The sequence below is a fragment of the Sus scrofa genome, chromosome 15 (genome assembly GCF_054392235.1).
Source record: "Sus scrofa isolate SSC_HxYL_T2T_F1_AM1 chromosome 15, Sscrofa_HxYL_maternal_Yorkshire_Landrace_v2.0, whole genome shotgun sequence".
Taxonomy (NCBI): Eukaryota; Metazoa; Chordata; class Mammalia; order Artiodactyla; family Suidae; genus Sus; species Sus scrofa.
The window spans coordinates 152,977,771-152,995,227 of NC_139397.1; the positions used below are offsets into that span (position 1 = coordinate 152,977,771).

The window sequence follows — 17,457 nt, forward strand, 5'->3', positions numbered from 1 at the left end:
AGAGCTTGGGCCATCCCAGAGGCGAGAGGCAGCCCCAGGGCACGGGGTCTCTGGGAAAAGGAGAGCAGCCCTGGGGGGGGATGGTTTTTATGGGCGGGGTAATTTCACAGGCGAAGAGTAGGAGGAACAGCCTGTCCTGGAGGGGGTGGGATGTCCGGGAATCAGGACCCCGCCCCCCTCTGACATTTTAGGGCGGCCTGGGAACTGGCGTGGCACCTGTGGGCATGTCGCTTCCATGCGAACGTATCGCAGAGAGTGGATTATGAGCCTCAGGGTCCACTGGGAGGCGAGCCTCCCGCCGTCCTGGCCTAGGGAGCTCTGCCCCGCTTGCGTCGTGCCCCGTTCTCACCGACTGCGCCCCGCCCTTCCTTCCTGTCTCAGACACACACACACGCCCCGTGCACGGCCCAGGCTCTTCACGGCACGGATTATTGCCCTTCTTCGTGCCCAGCTCCACGGAAACCTGCTGTCGTTCTCCACTGAGCCTGGCAACAGCGCTTCAGGACGAAGGAAGGGCACCAAATCTCAACGTCCCCGCGCAGAGCAGCTACTTACCGCTCAGCGAAGGGCACCATTCGGTGGCATCTCCAGGGTGCATCGGAGCAAACAAATGTTTGTGTCCGGATACCCTGAGAAAACGACGGCAAGCGACGGAAAGCACGCCTGCCCAGCACACACGTCATTAAACACACTGTGGCAGCTGAGCTGTCACCTGAACACGTGCACGCATGCCAACGTTACGACGAGGGAAGCAGATCCTAGGAATCCGCGCAGGGGCCCTGCCTTCCTCGACGGCCTTCTTCAATCACTACAGGAAAACGCGCCGCCAGCTGAGCTGCAGGAGACAAATGACCCTCGCACTTCATTTCAGCATATTCTAAAGACGCAATGTACCACTCAGCAATATCCTTTCTTTTCATGTAGTCACCACAACACAAACGTGCCTCTTTGTCATCTCTAACTACATCTGCACGCAAGACACGCTCGAACGGGGAAAACGGAACTTCTGGAGACTCGAAACCCATTTTTCAAATTGGAAAGAAAGGGGCAAAGAAAGGGAAAGGAGAGAATAAAACTACATTTTGTTCACGTGCAAAACACGTAACTGAAAGCTGCCTTCCCGCCCTCACCCCAGCGTGGGAGCTGACGGCCGTGCCTTGTCCCCCAGGGGTTTCGAAATTACGATTTAAGTGACTTGACTGTGCGGTGCAACCAAATCCTCCTTGATCCAAATGGGGTGCCGTTGCCTCCAACACTTAAGAAAACGCCAGTATTCCCGCCACGGTGGACGCGAGGGTCTCTCACCCGTGGCAGTGGTTCATGACAAATCGCCGTGGGGCCAGCACCCTGAAGTGGCCTCCAGCGCGCGCCCCTCCGAAGCCGCCACCGGGGCCATCAACACACACACACGACGCCCTGCGGCTGGCAGCTCCCGAGCGGCTCAGGCCTCCCCCCCGCGGGCAGAGTGACAGTGGCACGAGGCTCACACAGCCCCACGGGCGCCAGGCTCCCATCTCACCCGAGGTCCCCCGGATCTCTGTACTCACCGCCCAGAATCACACCAACAGTAGCTGGTTTCCCAAGCTAGGAGGGCACGCACCCACGTAACAGATTAAAATTAGGCACCCTAATTATTAAACTGTCACTGCAAAAGCCGGGAATACCATTTTTTCAGAAAATGAATAGGAGAATTAATGGATTTCTTTATTTGCTTGCATTTGTGATACTCAGCCTGTCTTTTATTATCAAGACAGTCATAAAAAAAATGCTTCAGCCACATATGCAAATTAAATCATTAGTATTTTTCCCAATTACAGGAACTGCTTATTTGTACTGCTGATCTATTCTCCCAATTTTGTCCCCTTAATATTAATGACGTTGGCAGTGCTTTAATAAAGCCCGCTCTGAGGCCCTACAAGAGAAATGATTTCCATCACACACCTCTCTGATCCTACAGCTGCAGGACCACCCGGGAGAGACCCAGATCCGGCGCCCAGGGACTGGAGACACCCTGGAGCCACGGGACTCTCATCCCTGTGGGCCCAGCAGGAGTTTAAGCAGAGGGCCACGGGCAGGGCCTCTCCAGACTCCTCCCCGAGCCCCCCACGGCGGGAAACCAAGCCCAGAGCTCCCCTCGGCAGGGCGGTCCAGACCCCGAGGGGAGCCAGCCCAGCCCTGGCGGGAGCTTTCCAAAACAGCTTCTATTTATCCGAGAAATCAAGTGAAACGTCCATTCTGCTGCAAACACACCCCCCGTCACACGCACGTTTGTTTCAACATCAAGGTCCTTTACGTTAGGGTCCAGCTCACCAAGCTCCCCCCTTGGGGCCAGTCCAAGGCCCGGGAAGACATGCCCCTGCCTGGGGCCCCCCCTCACCCGCTCCAGCCCAGCGGCCCCCAGCGCCCTCCCGGAGGCCCTGCTGCTCCCAGCCTCCATTTCTTCTGTGAGGGGCACGGGGCACGGGGCACGGGGCAGACCCTCGTCGCTCGCACTTCCCCTCCGAGATGTGAGCAGACTGCTCTGGCTCCGAGGGAGGAACCCCAAAGGACAAGGACAAGGCTGCCGGTTGAGAGACGGAGCCCGGCGTGGAGAACAGATGAGACGGAGGGGCTGGGGCCAGGCCAGGGACAGGAACCAGGGGCCAGGGGCCAGGGGCTGGCGGTCAGGGACCAGCTTCTCAACCACCCGGTCAGAACAGGTGCCTCAGCACCTGGCTCCTCCGAAAATCACACGGAAAAATGCACAGGAGGCCACATGCACCGCGAAGAAACACACGGCCCAACGCGTGGGAAGGTGGCCCGACGGTCGATCACAATTTACTCCTTCCGGTCCCATGCCAGCAGCCCCCAGGACACTGAACCCGCCGCCCCAACCACAGCCGGGAGCCCTGGGCCCCAACCTGGCTCGGGGGCTCTGGGAGGGGACGAGCCCGATCCCGCGGCCCGAGCGAGCCGGCCGCCAGGCGGAAAGCAGCCTGCAGACCAGCGCGCCCGGCCACCCGCCCACACAGCCACAGAATGAAGCGCCTTGGAAGGGAGCACTGAGCTGGGAGGACTGCCCAAGGGGACGCGCGGTGGCCCGAGCAGTGAGCACAGCCCGTGGCCCTGGCCCGCCTCGCAAACCTGGGGAGCCACGAGCACCCTGCTGCGAGCAAAGTAAGCGTGGCGAGGGCCTCCCTCCGCCTCCGGCAAGGTGGGGAAGCAGGGCTGCGTGGACAGCAGGTCGGCGGGCTGGGCTCGGCTCCGGCTGCTTTGGGGCCCACATCTCACCTCCTCCGAGGCAGAATTTTTTTGGCAGCACCCGGAGCCCATGGACGTTTCCAGGCCAGGGACTGAACCCGTGCCACAACGGCAACCCAAGCTGCTGCAATGATGCCAGATCCTTAACCCGCTGTGCCACAAGGGAACTCCTGTATCAGGAATTTTTAATCTGGGACGCTGGATGGGCTTAAAAGATCCACGAACTGCCAAAAGTGGTAGATAAAGTAGCGTTTTTTAGTCTATCTGTCTCTCAAGGAAATGTGAATAAAAAAGAACATCGCCCTGCATCAAAAGGAATGGGCGTCAGACCCTAAAGGCGGGTCGGCTCCACTGCTGGCAGCTCCATCTCTGACCTCCAAGAAGCCAACCTGTACTCAAATATGTACCAAGACACTGTTTTCACAGTACGGAAGTTCAGAGCACAGGAGCCACCGGGCCGAGGAGCAGGAGGCCTGGAGACACTCCGGGCCCTCCCTGGGTCGCCCCACCCCCAGCACAGACCCAGCAGGGGAGCCAGCCCAGGGAGGCCTCTCCCAACTCCTGACCCACTCACCAACAAGGCAACCGGCTCTGCACGCACGCTCCCGGGGGACGGACGGCGCGGTCGTGGCCCAAGGCCCCCTTGTCCCTACCCCTGAGATAAAAGCTCTTCCTCAGGCCTTAGAGAGAAACCCCGACTCCCAGCTCCCCTGGGCCAGGCCTCCCCACCCGGCTCAGAGCACGGTGTGCAAAGCAAAGGATCCCACAGAGTTCCCGTCGTGGCTCAGCAGTAATGCACCTGACTGGTATCCATGAGGACATGGGTTCAATTCATGGCCTCACTCAATAGGTTAAGGATCCGGCGTTGGTAATGAGCTGTGGTGTAGGTTGCAGACGTGGCTTGGATCTGGTGTTGCTGTGGCTGTGGTATAAGCTGGCAGCGGCAGCTCCAACTGGACCCCTAGCCTGGGAACCTCCATAGGCTGCAGGTGCGGCCCTAAAAAGAAAAAAACCAAAGAAAAGAAATAAAAGGATCCCACGCCCAGCACACGTGCCAGGCTGCGGGGGCACTGGCCTGGCACGGAGCAGGGGGGCCAGGCTGGAGGAAGCGGGTCCAGCCCCCTCATGGCAGGAGCTGGGGGGCCACGATGGACTGTGGCAAGGCAGCCGCAGGTCACCTGGCCTCTGCAGTCCCACCCTCTGGGAGGGGCCCTGCAGCTCCCCGCAGCAGTGCAGCTCAAAGGACAAGCACACACTGGCCCCCATTTCTACAGATCCCACCCCTGGGGACTTCTGAAGACGAGACAGCAGGACTCTGAGACCCCAACCGAGCCTCAGCAATTATGACACACGGAGCGGACAGAGAAGGAAGAGCCAGGAGCAGAGACGCCAAGGAAGGGAGTTCACCTTCCTTTGATACTAAAGCAAAAGGGAGCCATCCAGCCCCCCAACAGAGGCAGCTAAGAGTCCCCCGCGGCCGCCCCAAGTCCACACAAGGCCCCGACTCAGGCATAAAGAAAAGCCCGGGGCAGGGACGCCCAGGACGCAGGACCAGGCAGGTCCGTGGGCAGAGGCCAGGGCACGCGGGCCGTGGAAACTACGGGAGGGAAGTCGGCCCAAGCCCTGGACAACCTGCCTGGGAGGCAAAGGACCCCAGTTTTATTCTAGACACTGGGGAGCCGTCAGGCAGGTGCACGGGGACTGCGAGAGGAGGAGGCTGACTGGACCAGAGGGCAGGTGTAAGAGCCTGCAAGACAGCAGGCGGGCCCGAGGGAGCCCTTCCCGGGCCAGCACCTGGTGGTTCAAAGCGACGAGCAGATGAGGCCCTGACCACATGGGCGGAGCAGATGTGCTCCAGGGGTCACCGCTGTAAGAGTCAAGACCAAAGCTGGGAAGGGTCACCACCAGAGCCAGGAGAGTGCCCCGGCTGCAGGAGGGACCGTATGACCCAGTCCACGCCACCCAGGGCTTGAGGCTGGGGCTGCAGGAACAGGGGGGTACCCCTGCCAGCAGGGCTCAGAAAAGAATACGGATCCCAGAGACGCCTGGGGAGGGTGTGGAGCCAGGCCCCGGGGGCCGGGGTGAGCGACAGGCCCAGGCCCCACTGCCACTTCCCTGGTCACTCCAGACACGCGTCCAGCCGTCCCAGCCCTGGAAAGGGACAACCAGGCTCTGTGACAGAGGGCTCTGCCTTAAGGAGGCCCCGACACAGCGGCTTCAGAAGCCACCGCTCCCCCTGCCTGAGAGTCGGCAGAACCTGCAGGAGGGGGCCACAGCCCGGGTCCCCAGAGCCCCCCGCCCTCTGCTCGGACACACGCAAACTCACGTGCCCAAGAAGGCCCAGCTCGCAAGGACTGAAAAACACAGCCTCTGCACTCAGACAGGCGGAGCTGGGTGAGGGGACTGCGCTCCTGCAGTCCGATCGCATCACCCCAGCCGGTGGCAGCGGCCGCTGCACCCTCGCTCCAGAAACGCCTCTGTTCTCAGAAAGTGCTGCGTGGTCAGAGGGGGGCTGCTCGAGTCAGCCTGACATGGTGACGGGTGACTCCCCGTGTCCCCATCTGTGGGCAGGCACGCCAGTGTGTGCGGGTGTGCACACGTGTCCTGTGCACGGGGGAGCACTCGCCGCGGCCACGGGTCCCAGAACCTGTGAGCTGGAGAGGGGGAGGGTAACAAACGACCCAGACGAGGTCACCTGCTGGGCAGCAGGGAGCAAGGGGCAGGAACACTCCCCCCCAGACCAGGGGCCACCTCCAGCTCCCTCCGCAGGACCGGCTGCTCAGGAACCACAGCGCCAGCCACACCACCACATCGCCCAGGAGAGCCTCTACCTCCAAGCTCAGAAAACCAAAACCGGGGCTCAGGCAGCGGGGCGGGGGGGGGGGCTCGCAGGCCTGAGGTTCTCTGCCTCTCCCTCTAGCTGGGCCACCACCCACACCCGCAGGGGGACCGCGCCCTGCACAGTTAGCGGGCATAGCCTGTACCAGGTCTGCGCCCCCAGCTCCTTCAGAGCACTGGGCCAGGTGGGGGACCTGTGTCCTGACCATGCAGACGAGGGACCAGGGCTGGGGAGGGTGGGTAGATGCCACATGGCAGCGCGGACGTCGCTGCACCAGGACACGCACCCAGGCCCTTTTCCAGAACGCCAAGCCTCGCACCCTCCGCTTTTCCGACCCAGAGGTGCATCCCAGGACGAGGCCTGCACCCGCAGAGGGGGGCAGACGTCTCCGCCCTGTGTTCCAACTCGTGCGTGAACAGAAGGGCCAGGGCTCCAGGCGTCCGCCGTCAAGCTACCTGCGCCCGAGTCAGCTTCCTGGGCAGCCAGCTGGGGGTAGGGGATCCCGGCCCCAGGGGTGCCTGGCACTAAAGAAATACCACAGGACAGGGGTGGGGGTGGGTGGGTGCCCCTTCCTCCATGACAGCGGCAGGTCCAGGAGCCAAACCACCCACCACCCTATCTGGCCTGAGCCGGACACCAGTCCTCCGTGGCAGAAATCCCCGTGCCCACTTCGCAGATGAGACGACAGAGGCCCGGGGGGCTAGACCGTGGACCACGCACACACTGGAGGGCTGGGAGGCCCAGGTTTGAAGCACACCTGTCTGACCCCTTGCTGTGGCACAGAGGCAGATGTGAGCAGGCGGCTCGGACACCCTGGGCTCCGCGCCCCTCTGGAGAGGGCAGGAGAGCCGCCTGGCTCGGCCCCTCCCCGGAGCAGCCTCAGATGCCTGCGCGGGTGCCCTCGGGCGCCTGGCAGCATGGCCCGAGGGCGGCAGGGTCAGTCAGCGTGAAGCCCCTACGGGCGGTGGAAGGCCCGGTCCCCTGCATCTGGTGGCTCCACTGTCCCCGCTCTAAGGGCCTCTCCTCGAGACTGTCACATCCTGCGAGTCCACTATGGGAGCGAGAGGGGCGGGACCTCCCGACACTTCTGGCCACCGTGCCCCCGGCCAGTCGAGCCGACCCCAGGCCACGCCCCCGGAGAAGGGACCGAGGAGGCTGGCGGGCCCCCCTCCGCTGCCACACAAGGCCTGGTCCAGGCCTCATTCCAGAGCCCGCCGAGCCTCGCCCCCTCTGGAACCGCGGCCCGCCTTCCCCGCAGAGGGCACCGCGGGACCCGGCGAGACGGGCCGTGAGGCGGTCAGCGCGGCTCTGCGGCCCGCGGCCCACACCAAAGGCTGTGCTGGAACGGCCGCGGGGCTGCCGAGAACCTGGGCCCCAGAGAGGACGCTGCCCACCGGCCCCCGCCTCAGCCTCTGTCCCCACCCTCTCCTTCCCACCAGCGGCGACCTCCCTAGAGGGAAGTGGCCTCCCCGTCCGCTTCTGGAAGAGGCTGAGCCGCCCAGCCCATTCTGTACCCTTGGCCAAAGGGACAGCTGGTGGGCAAGTGACCTAAGCCAGACAACGCAGAGTGACTCCCGGATGCTCTGCCGAGACGAAGATGCTGGCTGGCTGGCTGGGGAGGGAACCAGCGAGGGTGCGGCCCGAGAGCAGCTGGCAGGGCCCTCTTAGGACCTGGAAGCAGGCTCTCCCAAGACAAGATCCTGACGCTGCTGCAGAGGAGCTGGATCAAGCCCTGCCTGATCCCTTTCTTTGCCTGCACTTTCCTGGACAGCAAGTCAATCCACTCCCTGAACCTGCGTGGAGAGTGCCTTGCTGATGGAGAGCTGCCAGAAACCCTGCTGGATACTGAGAGCTGCTCACGGCAAGTCCTGTCAAGGTCTCGGTCGCATAATCCCTGGAGGACACAACCCGAACCCGATCCTGGCCTCTCTCCGCCACCAGAGGCCACCTGCTCCTGCGACACCGGCGCCTGGCCCCTGCGGACACATCCATGGCCACCTGTGGAGGGCCGCACCCCTGTGGTGCCAGACGCCCCGGCTTCTCCCCTCCTGCACTGCCCTCCCCAGGGAGCACCACGCCTCACCCCACCACCAGGTGCCAGCCCCGCGTCTCCACCCAGCCCTGAGCGCTCAGGCCACGCAGGTTCCCTGGAGCCGTGGCGCCGCCAGGAGCGGCCTTCCCAGACGGCAGCAGGTGAGGGGCACTCTGCCGTTCAGGGGCCCTACAGGTGCTTGACAAACAGCAGTGACGAGAAGGAAAAGGCGCAAACTCGCGCTGGGTTTGCCGCACGCAGCCACGTCGTCCGGGAGCTCCGTCCTCCGGGCCCCACGAAGCACCGTGGACAGTGAAGACGGCCTGGGACGCCCATCGCCCAGGGCCAGGGACCTCAGCACCTCCAGCCCAGAGACGAATCGCCCCAGAGGCGAGGCCCAAGGGCAGCAGGGCCACCACCGCCCAGCGAGGCCCTGCATGCCGGTGCTTCACTCAGCGCCTGGGCCGACGGAGCTTTAGGAGCAGCAGCCCTGTCAGCTGCGACAGAGGGCCCGCCAGGACAAAGACCGGCAACGACTCGCTCCCACACGCGATGAAGGGCCCCTGGGAAGGCACTCGCCCTGCCGTGACTTCAGCAGACGCAGGTTGAGCTGCCCCGGAGCTTGGCACGGGGGCCCCAGGGGGCCCTGTGCTTACGGAAGGGACATCAAAGGCCCTGTCACCTGCGCTCCCCCTGCAGACAGAATCCCACCTGAGACCTGCCCGCGGAGAAGGGCGAGGAGGTGAGCCCCCAGGAGGGGCGTGCCCACCACTGGGGAGGAACCCCTCTCCTGGCCTCCGCACAGGACATCCGACTGGCACGGGCAGCACCGGCCAGGGGAGGTCACGGTGCAGCTGAGACCTCAAGCACGGCCTGGCTCGGCACTCGCGCTCGGTCCTCAGCTCCCCTGGGCCACGGAAAGCAAGACACTCCGTCTGCAGAAGCCCCTGGCGTCCAGTGTAGGCCCATCAGCACTGCGAGAAACAGAGCGAGCTTGTCCCCCACCGGACTCTGAGCCCTACACCCACAAGGAAACCCCCAAGAGCCAGAGGACGGCGTCTGGAACGAGAGCAGAGTCCCCCGTGTGCCCCTCTGCCCTCTCAGCTCCGGCCTCTCCTTAATTAGAGGAATTCTGGAAATACCAGCGACGCAACCCACATCTGGATTACAATCCGCTCTGCCACAGAGAAGCATCCAAGTTGGGACGGTTTCAGGGCATGCATTTTACACTGCTGGGGACTCCAAAGCCCAAAAGGTCAACCCTCCATCAGCCCAGGAGGCAGGCTGGATGCCCCGAGCCAGGCCGCCAGGCCCCGCCCAGGCTTCCCGGGGGCTTCCAGCACGAGGACAGTGAGGACGCTGGTGTCGCAGGCCGACTGCTGCCTGAGCTGACTGCTGGGGGATGCGCTCGGGCTGCCGCAAAACCGGCCAGACCCGGACCATCAAAGCGAAAGGAAAACAAGGTACTTGTGAGCAGACAGCAGCAGGCCCGGGAGTGGCCCCGAGACGGTGCTTCGGGGCGTCCCTGCAACCTGGAGCTGGGAAGGAGCTACGCCCCAGCCCGTCTGCTGGCAAAGGAAGGTTTTCCCAAAGACCAGGCACTGAAACCACCTGTTAGGACCCTTTCAGTGCAAAATCTTCGTGGATGTTATGGCAGAGAGCGCACGGATCCACTGCAGCGCTGCCAGGCTGCTTCTCTGCGACTCTTTTTAAAGATCCACGGGGGCCGGGAGCCACACCCTGGGAGAGTGGTCATACTGTCCATTTTCACTCACCAGCGACAGGTCCACGGCCTCAGAGGCTGGGTGGGGACAGACGCATCCGGAGCCTCTAAGCTGGCTGGGGGTCCTGGAACACCAGTTCTTGGGGGTTTCTAGCCTCAGCTGAAGACTCCCAGCCGCCCCCTCCCCTCCACCCGCTTGCTTAGTGCCCTTCAGCTTCTGCGGACCTGCTGGGGTCCTGCCTCAGCAGAGACACCCAGAGGACACAGTCCGACAGGAAAGCCCCTGCGGTGGGGGGCCAGCAGGACTCAGAACTGTTTCTGACTCCTGATATATAAAACCAGCAGCTGGAGTAGAATGTTCCAGACACTGACTCCCACGGGGTGCAGGTCCTGACAGCTGCTCAAGGAGCCCCGCACATGGAAGGTCATACTGGCTGAAGGAAGGACGGAGGGAAGGAAGGAGCCATGGGCCCTGGGGACCGGGTCTCGCCGCCGCTCACAACGCGGGCAGCCTAGCTGCTCGCCAGAGCCCTGGGGGACAGCGCTGCACCCCAAGCACATGCCCTGGAGAGGGGCCTGCTGTGCCGGGGGCCTTCTGGACGGCCCGGCACTCCCCTCAACTCATGGCCTCAACCAGGTTGGACCAGGGGAGGCCGGTGCGCGGCACCTGAGGGGATCAAGTTCCGAAACCTCGAGCGGACTGCGCATGTGGGAAGCCAGCGCGTCTGTGGGTCCAGCTCCTCCTGCCTGACGCCCCAGCCTTGGAGCCCTCGGGGCCCAGCCCACATCCGCCGATGGCCTGGCATCCCCAGGGCCGGCTGCGAAGGACCGCACTCCTCTCCCCTCATCTGAGCCTGGATCCCCGCCCCCCAGCCTCCCCCCAGCCACGCACCCCATCCCCACCACATCTAAGCTCCTTGCGACCCGGGCCTCCCTGAGCAAGAGGGGGTCCCAGGACCTGCGTCTGCACCTCCCAACACTGAAGCATTTGCTCGACACCCCACTCCCATCCCCACGGAAAACTTCCTCCGTCGGTCAGGTGCAGGCTTCGTGTCTGCAAAATTATAACGGATCCATTAGAAACTTTTAGGAAAGTGGCTCCCACCCCACCCCACCCCCCATCAAAGGCAGGCGGGTGGCAGCAGGGGGTCTGGAGTTTGAAAGACCCGCGCTGGCAAACAGCACCACGTGACCAGCCAACAGCCACTCCCCAGAGATCACCCGCAGCTCAGCAACCAGGTCCCAAGCACACTCCTGCTCCGGGCGGCTCAGGCTTTCAGGCCCTGAGAACTGATTTACTGTTGCAAGCTCAAACATCAATCCAGCAAAGGCACTTGACCCACACAGACAGGATACTTCACAACCAGCAGTGAACTAACACAGCCTGGCAGTCACATTTTTGAACAGAACAGACTCCAACGTGTTTACAGACGCGACTGTATTAAGGTGTCGTATTAAAATTGTGAGGCTAAATGAGTAAATCATGTCATTGGTTCCAATCTGAAACAAACGGGGAAAAGCGCCTTTAACAGAACAGCCTGGGCCACCTGAACACAGGCGCCCAGGGCAATCCGGCCAAGGACAGGCCGCCACACTGGCCGCACACAACAGCCACTTGACAGCTGTGTGCTTAAGGCCCTTCCTCCTCTCACTGCCCTCTCTGCATCACGAAATCCACTTCACTTGTATTTATGGCATCTACTTAAAAGCATGTAATCTCCAAAATCACAACCAAGAAGTTCCCAGATTGAGGCAGAAAGGAAACAGGCAGTTCCAGGGCACAGGCAGTAGCACAGAAGGTGCCAGGAGGCCAGGGCAGTCCTCACCGTGCTTGCAGACACCCACTCGGTCCTTCAGCCATACCCCGCCAGGCACAGGGCACAAAGCAGGCAGGAGGCCCTCGGGGTCCCTCCACCCAACGGAGACCCCACCCCTGCTAGTAAAAGAGGTGACATCAAACCACTAATGTTGCAACAAGCTATTGAAATTACACAAGCGGATCCTGTTGGGAAGGAGAAGGATGTCAGGCCATGATGAACAGGGGACCCAAGGCTGAGCTTGGACTGAGGGGTGGAGAAGCGGGTGAGGAGACCTAGTTCCAAGAATTGGCAACAGTGTGTGCAAAGGCCCTGGGGCCAAACCGGGCTCCCAGAGAGCAAGGAAGCAAAACAGGCAGGGGGCTAAAGCTTAGTGAACAGGACAGGCGCCATCAGCCGAGGCAAGGAGAACAAAGGCCAGGATCAGGCAGGTCCTCAGGAGCCTACAGAGAGTGGGAAGCCATGAATGATGGGTACGGATCTGCTTTGGTCTGGACCGCTTAGAAGCCATTTGCAAACAGCCTGGGCCAGAGCCCCCCCCAGACCCAGGAGGCCAGGAGAGCTTGGGCGAGTCAGAGAAACGCCCCCGGAGTTCTTCCAGTACTAAGCGTGTGTATCAGTGACTAAGGACCTGGTCTCCCTCCTTTATAAATAGGCTTGAAGAGTATTTTCTTCCTCCAACGGAAATAGCAGACCTCTACAAAAATACACTATTACGAAGTCAGATGTGCTTACAAGAAAATTTCTCCAATGCCAACATCCATAGAAGACAACGAAAGACACTCATATCCCATTTTCCTGACACCCCCAGAAGGCCACCATGACCACTTTAAAGACCCAAGTATTTAAAAAACAGAAGAGACGGGCCTGCTTTTCACTTACACACTGCACACTTCTGCTGACCTGTGAGCCAGTGCATGGATTTCCACAGGAGGCAAGTACTAAAATGTATTTAATAAGTAGCACCTTTAGAAATACTGTAGCAATAACATCCTGTGAGTATCTGGATATCCATGTACTTATCACAGTCCTCCCCAAGAATCAATTCCAACAAGTAGAACTGCTGGAACAAAAGGGATAACCATTGAAAAACGTGACACATAAAACTCTTCTGGAGAGTAATTAAGTAATCGGTGACGGCCAAAACTTATATTCTGCTTACTATGTGCCAGGGCCTGTTGTAAGCACTTTCCATATATTAACTTATTTAAATTTCACAAAAGCCACGTAAGATAATTATTATCGCCTCCACCAACAGGTGCTGTTAAACTTAACCCATGCTAATATGGTGGGCAGACATGAAGTTGTTTGGTTGAATTTCTTTATCCGTAAAGCTAAGCCTTTTTTATTATTCACTGTGATTTGCTTTGCAGGTGTATGCACTTTGGGCATCACGTAAGAGGGATGCTTGTCTTTTTCTTATTGGTTTGTAAAAGCTCTTTACATATTGACTATTGAGCTTAGGTAGCCATTCTCTCACTGTCTCTTACCCCACTTAGGGAGTCTTTTGACAAAAAAACGTTAAAATGTTCTTTCATTCTCACACTGTTAAATCTGTCAATGTTTTCTCTTTAAAGTTTCTGGCTTGGTGTTATAATAAGAATGGATTAAATCAGTGGTTTTTCCAAGTTTCCGGACTTGGAATGCTTTGTTCCAAGGCAGCCCACGCTGCTGAGGGTCACCTGTACCCCGATCCGCTCACCAGGCAGCCTCAGAAGATCCAAGCATCCCATGTGACCACCAGGGACGGTCAGGATCCTTTCCAGGCTACAGCACCACACCCGAGAAGACAGCCCAGGAAGGCCAGAACGATTCCCCTGGCCCTACCGAAGCGGTGTCATCTACAGCAGCTCTGACAGCCCCCGACAGGACGCTAAACCCAAAGCGGTTCCTCCCCCGAGAGGCCCTGCTCTCCCCACACCCCGACCGAGCTGGGCTCCCAGATCAGAAGCAGAGGCGCGGACGCGCAGGATCAGCATCCGGGGCTTGACACAGCCAGGGGTACCGGCTGCTGCATCTTCCCGGCTCCTCGGGCGCCTCTTCTGCAAAGCGGGTGTAGGAAGAGCCACCCCCAAGGCGGTGGGGAGAGGAACGGGACCTCCGTGGCAAGTATGGACCACGGCACGGGGCCCCAAGGAGGTGCGCCTCACGGGGTAGCTGCTGGTCTGTGGTACGACCACAGCTGACCCTTGGACGTGTGGGGGTTGGGGTGCCGACCCCGGACACAGGTGAAAATCGGGGTCAGCCCTCCGTGTCCATGGTTCCACGTGCCGGATTCAATCAACCGCAGATCAGGTGGCACTGGAGGACTCACTGAAAAGAATCCGCGTGAAAGGGGACCCGTGCGGTCGAAGCCCCTGCTGTTGGAGCGTCACCTGCACATGATCTGCTCCGTGGGAAAGGGGAGAACCACGCTGATCCCCACATCTGCTGACCAGATGCCCACCGGTCCCCAGTGACACCGAGGGTCACTGCGGAGGCAGCACCTGTGGGGCCCTGGCCCTTCCTCCCGGGGAGTGAGCAGAAGGCTAGGAGGCGGGCCGGAAAAGGCATCAGGGACCACCCCGCTCCCCAAGCAGGCCCACCCGCCCCATCTCCCCACTCACACCAGCCAGGAGATGAAAAGGGCCGCGGGACCGGAGCTCCCGATCCTCGCTCGGTGACACCTCTCCCGAAGAAACGCCCGCGAACACACGCCCTGAGGTCTGTGAGCTGCAGCATCAACTTGACACAGGGCCCCTCTCTAACTTCAACCAGAAGATCCTCCACCTTCCTCTAGGTCAAGGCCAAAGCCCTGAGCCCCCTGCACGCCCCGGCACATCCTGACCGCCCATCGGGGACGGAAACCAAACCCCCTCCAGGCCAGACCAGCAGGGGCTGCGACCTGGTCCAGGGACCCGAGGCGCAGCCACAGCCCGAGGCCCCGCAGCCTCCCGGCGGCAGCAGTGGTCTTGCGCTCTCGGCATCTCCCTCGCTCCCTCCATCAGGCACTAATCTATTACTCATGGCAGTTTCTGAGTGATGAAAGCCCAGCCGTTTTCAATAGAGCACGGTATGGACGAATTCTGCAGGAGTGATGAAATGTTTCTTCTGCTCTGGCAATTAGGACGGCACAAAGTCGCCTGTCCCCGGTGCCACCCCAACATCAAAGGATGAGAATTCAAAGCCACTCATGCTGCATTGAAACCTCACAATGAAGCTGGAAAATGGAAGTCGATTACTGGACATAAATATGCAGTAGTTAAAAGGAAAGAGTTATAATGAAATTAAACTGCAGCAACCCCACGATGTGTGGAAACTTCCAGAACTCAAGGCCTCCTGGTAAACATGGAGAAGGGCACCCTCAGACAGCAGGTCTCCGACCACTGAGTCTGGACCTGCTCCCCAGCTGCACGTGGCCGGGGTGCCAGGCTGGTCTGTCCATCTTGCTACAGCAAGGGCCCCCACAGCCTCTGCGAACTGGGCATTTAGAGATTTTTTTTTATTTTGCATGGCTGTGAAGCTGCTGACCACAGAACATTCTCTCCTGGCTCACGGCTGCTCAGGCCACATCTGTCCTTGGTCCCCAGGCCTTCCAGGCCTACGTGCAGACCACAGTCACCCACCCCCCCCACCCCCGCCTCCAACCTCCCCCATCCCAGGGCTCTCCCAGGGGCACTCGAGCTGCCAGGTCCCCTTGCAGGAGGAAGAACCAACCCTAAAGAGGGCAGTGTTACAACTGCCTGCGCAGAAATCCTGCTTCTTTTCTGATTGATTACTGCTCTCTTTAGGAAGGTTTCTGATCTTGAAAATAAAAGCCCAGAACACAGAAAGCTATAGAAGTCTAACAATGTGTCAGAGTGTGTGTTTTTAAGGCAGGAAAATACTTCCCTCCCACACAAATGTGAGTTCTGGGGAAAGATGCCACAGATCCCAGGGAGCAGAGTATCTGGGAAAGCTTGATCAGTCTTAAAAATAGACAATTGAACACAGATTTTAGAATTCTCAGGAGCTACCTGAAAAAAATTTAAACCCCACATATTTTTGATATCCAGAGCTCCATTCTGATGAAACTTCTAACAGGGTGGCATTTTGCATTTCCAATTATAATAGAGTAATTGTGTTGCCATAGTGACTGCAAAATTCTGCAATAACTTTTGTTGCTTTGTAATTGCTGTAGTGTATATTTGTGTACAAGCAGCTGAGTTTTCTTAATTCAATCTCTCGCCCTCCCCCCCCACCTTTCCTGGCCCGATCCTGAAACCACCACACCTGTGCTCACAGCTTTCATTCGCTTCACCGTCTCCGAAATAACGTACAGAATTATCAGAAGCAACGAAAACTCAAGGCAATCACGATCATGTTACAAAAGAAAAAGTGAAACCAGGCCAAGGTGCAAACCCACCAGAATTCCCATCCCGCTGGGCTGGCGCTGGGCGAGGGCTGTTTACATGTTTGCTCCCAGGCCTCTCATGCTTAGGTGGTTTGTGGGAATAAACAGAAAAGCCTGAGTAGAGAAAAGAGGGGGAAGCAAAGTAACTACCCAGGCCCTTTCCTCCCTCACCGAGGGCAGGCGGAGCTGCTGCGAGCAATTAGGTAGGTCTCTACAGTAATGCAATTAGGATTTAGTTAAGAAAGTCATTAGTTTTAAAATAACTTGAGTTTAATTTCTGCAACACTTTATTTGAAAATTGTGTCACAGCAGGTCAATTTACAACATGCAATAAAGCAAACACTCATATCAGCTGCTGCAAGTTATTACAAATTTTTGATGTGCATTAAATGAGTACACTGGGTCCCACCCCCGGCCTTTCCGACTGATACGCACGATCTCCTGCTAGAACAGTGTCAAATAATTCCACGCTAAATGTAAATACGAGATAATTTGCTTATAATTCCATGGTGTGTGCTTGCAACGCCCGGAAACGCGGCTCACATCCTCGGGGCAGGACGGGGCCACAGCTCGGCCTGTGGGAAGCCTGCGGGCACCCACTCGGGTCGTGAGCACCCCCACCCCTGCCGTTCCGGGCCGGGGCACACACCAGGCGACGGCGCACCCCGCCCGCGAGCCCCGCGGAGGGACGTTTTTCTGCAAACTCACAGCCTCGACAAAGTTACATAAACGGCGCCCGCCCGGGCTCGGGAGCCCCCGGCCCACCTGCCGAGGGCTCGGCCTGGACGGGCGCGGGCGCCCGGGGCCAGCCGGCCATCCTGCCCCGGCCGCGCGTCGGCCCTCGCCGGCTGGGGCAGCAGGGGAAGGTCCAGGACGGGTCCTCCCGCTCCGGACGCCCGCGGGCTGGCGCCACGCGCGGCCTGGGCGCACGGGCCGGGCCGGGCCGGCCGGCCGGGCGGACCCCGGCGTCCACCTGCCGGGGCCGGGCGGCGGGGGGCGTGGAGGCCGGCGGGCGGCCTGCGGGCGGGCGGGGGGTGGACAATGGCCCGCGGGCCGGGCCGGGGCAGCGCTTACCGCGGCGGCGGCGGCGGCGGCGGGCGCTCTAGCCCCGCGCGGGCGCTCCGAGCCGCATCTCCTCAGCCTGCGCCGCCACCACCACCGCGGGCGGCAGGCGGGCGGGCGCTCGGGCGGCGGCGACAGCGGGGACGCGGCCGCGGCGCGCCGGGCCCAGGCGGCTGAGGCGGCGGCGCGGGCGGGCGGGCGGCGGGCGGGCGCGCGGGCTCGGGCGCGGCGGCGGCGGCGGCGGCGGCGGCGGGGACGGTGCTCCGCGGCGGCGGCCCCACAACCTCCCCTCCTCATTCACAAAAAATTGACCCACGTTGAACCATGATGCTGCTCCCCCCTCCAGCACCGAGCGGGGCACTGATAGGCCAC

At 60.5% G+C, this 17,457-nt stretch overlaps 1 protein-coding gene across 5 annotated transcripts in view; it reads right to left on the minus strand.

Moving 5' to 3' along the window:
- HDAC4 (histone deacetylase 4) overlaps positions 1–17,183 on the minus strand; it is a 275,503-nt gene extending 258,320 nt beyond the window's left edge. For all 5 annotated transcript variants that reach the window (XR_014829177.1, XM_021075899.2, XM_021075896.2 and 2 more), the window contains exon 1: positions 17,098–17,183. The gene's annotated coding sequence lies outside the window, so the exon portion shown is untranslated. The remainder of the gene's footprint in view (positions 1–17,097) is intronic.
- Positions 17,184–17,457: the final 274 nt, after the last annotated feature.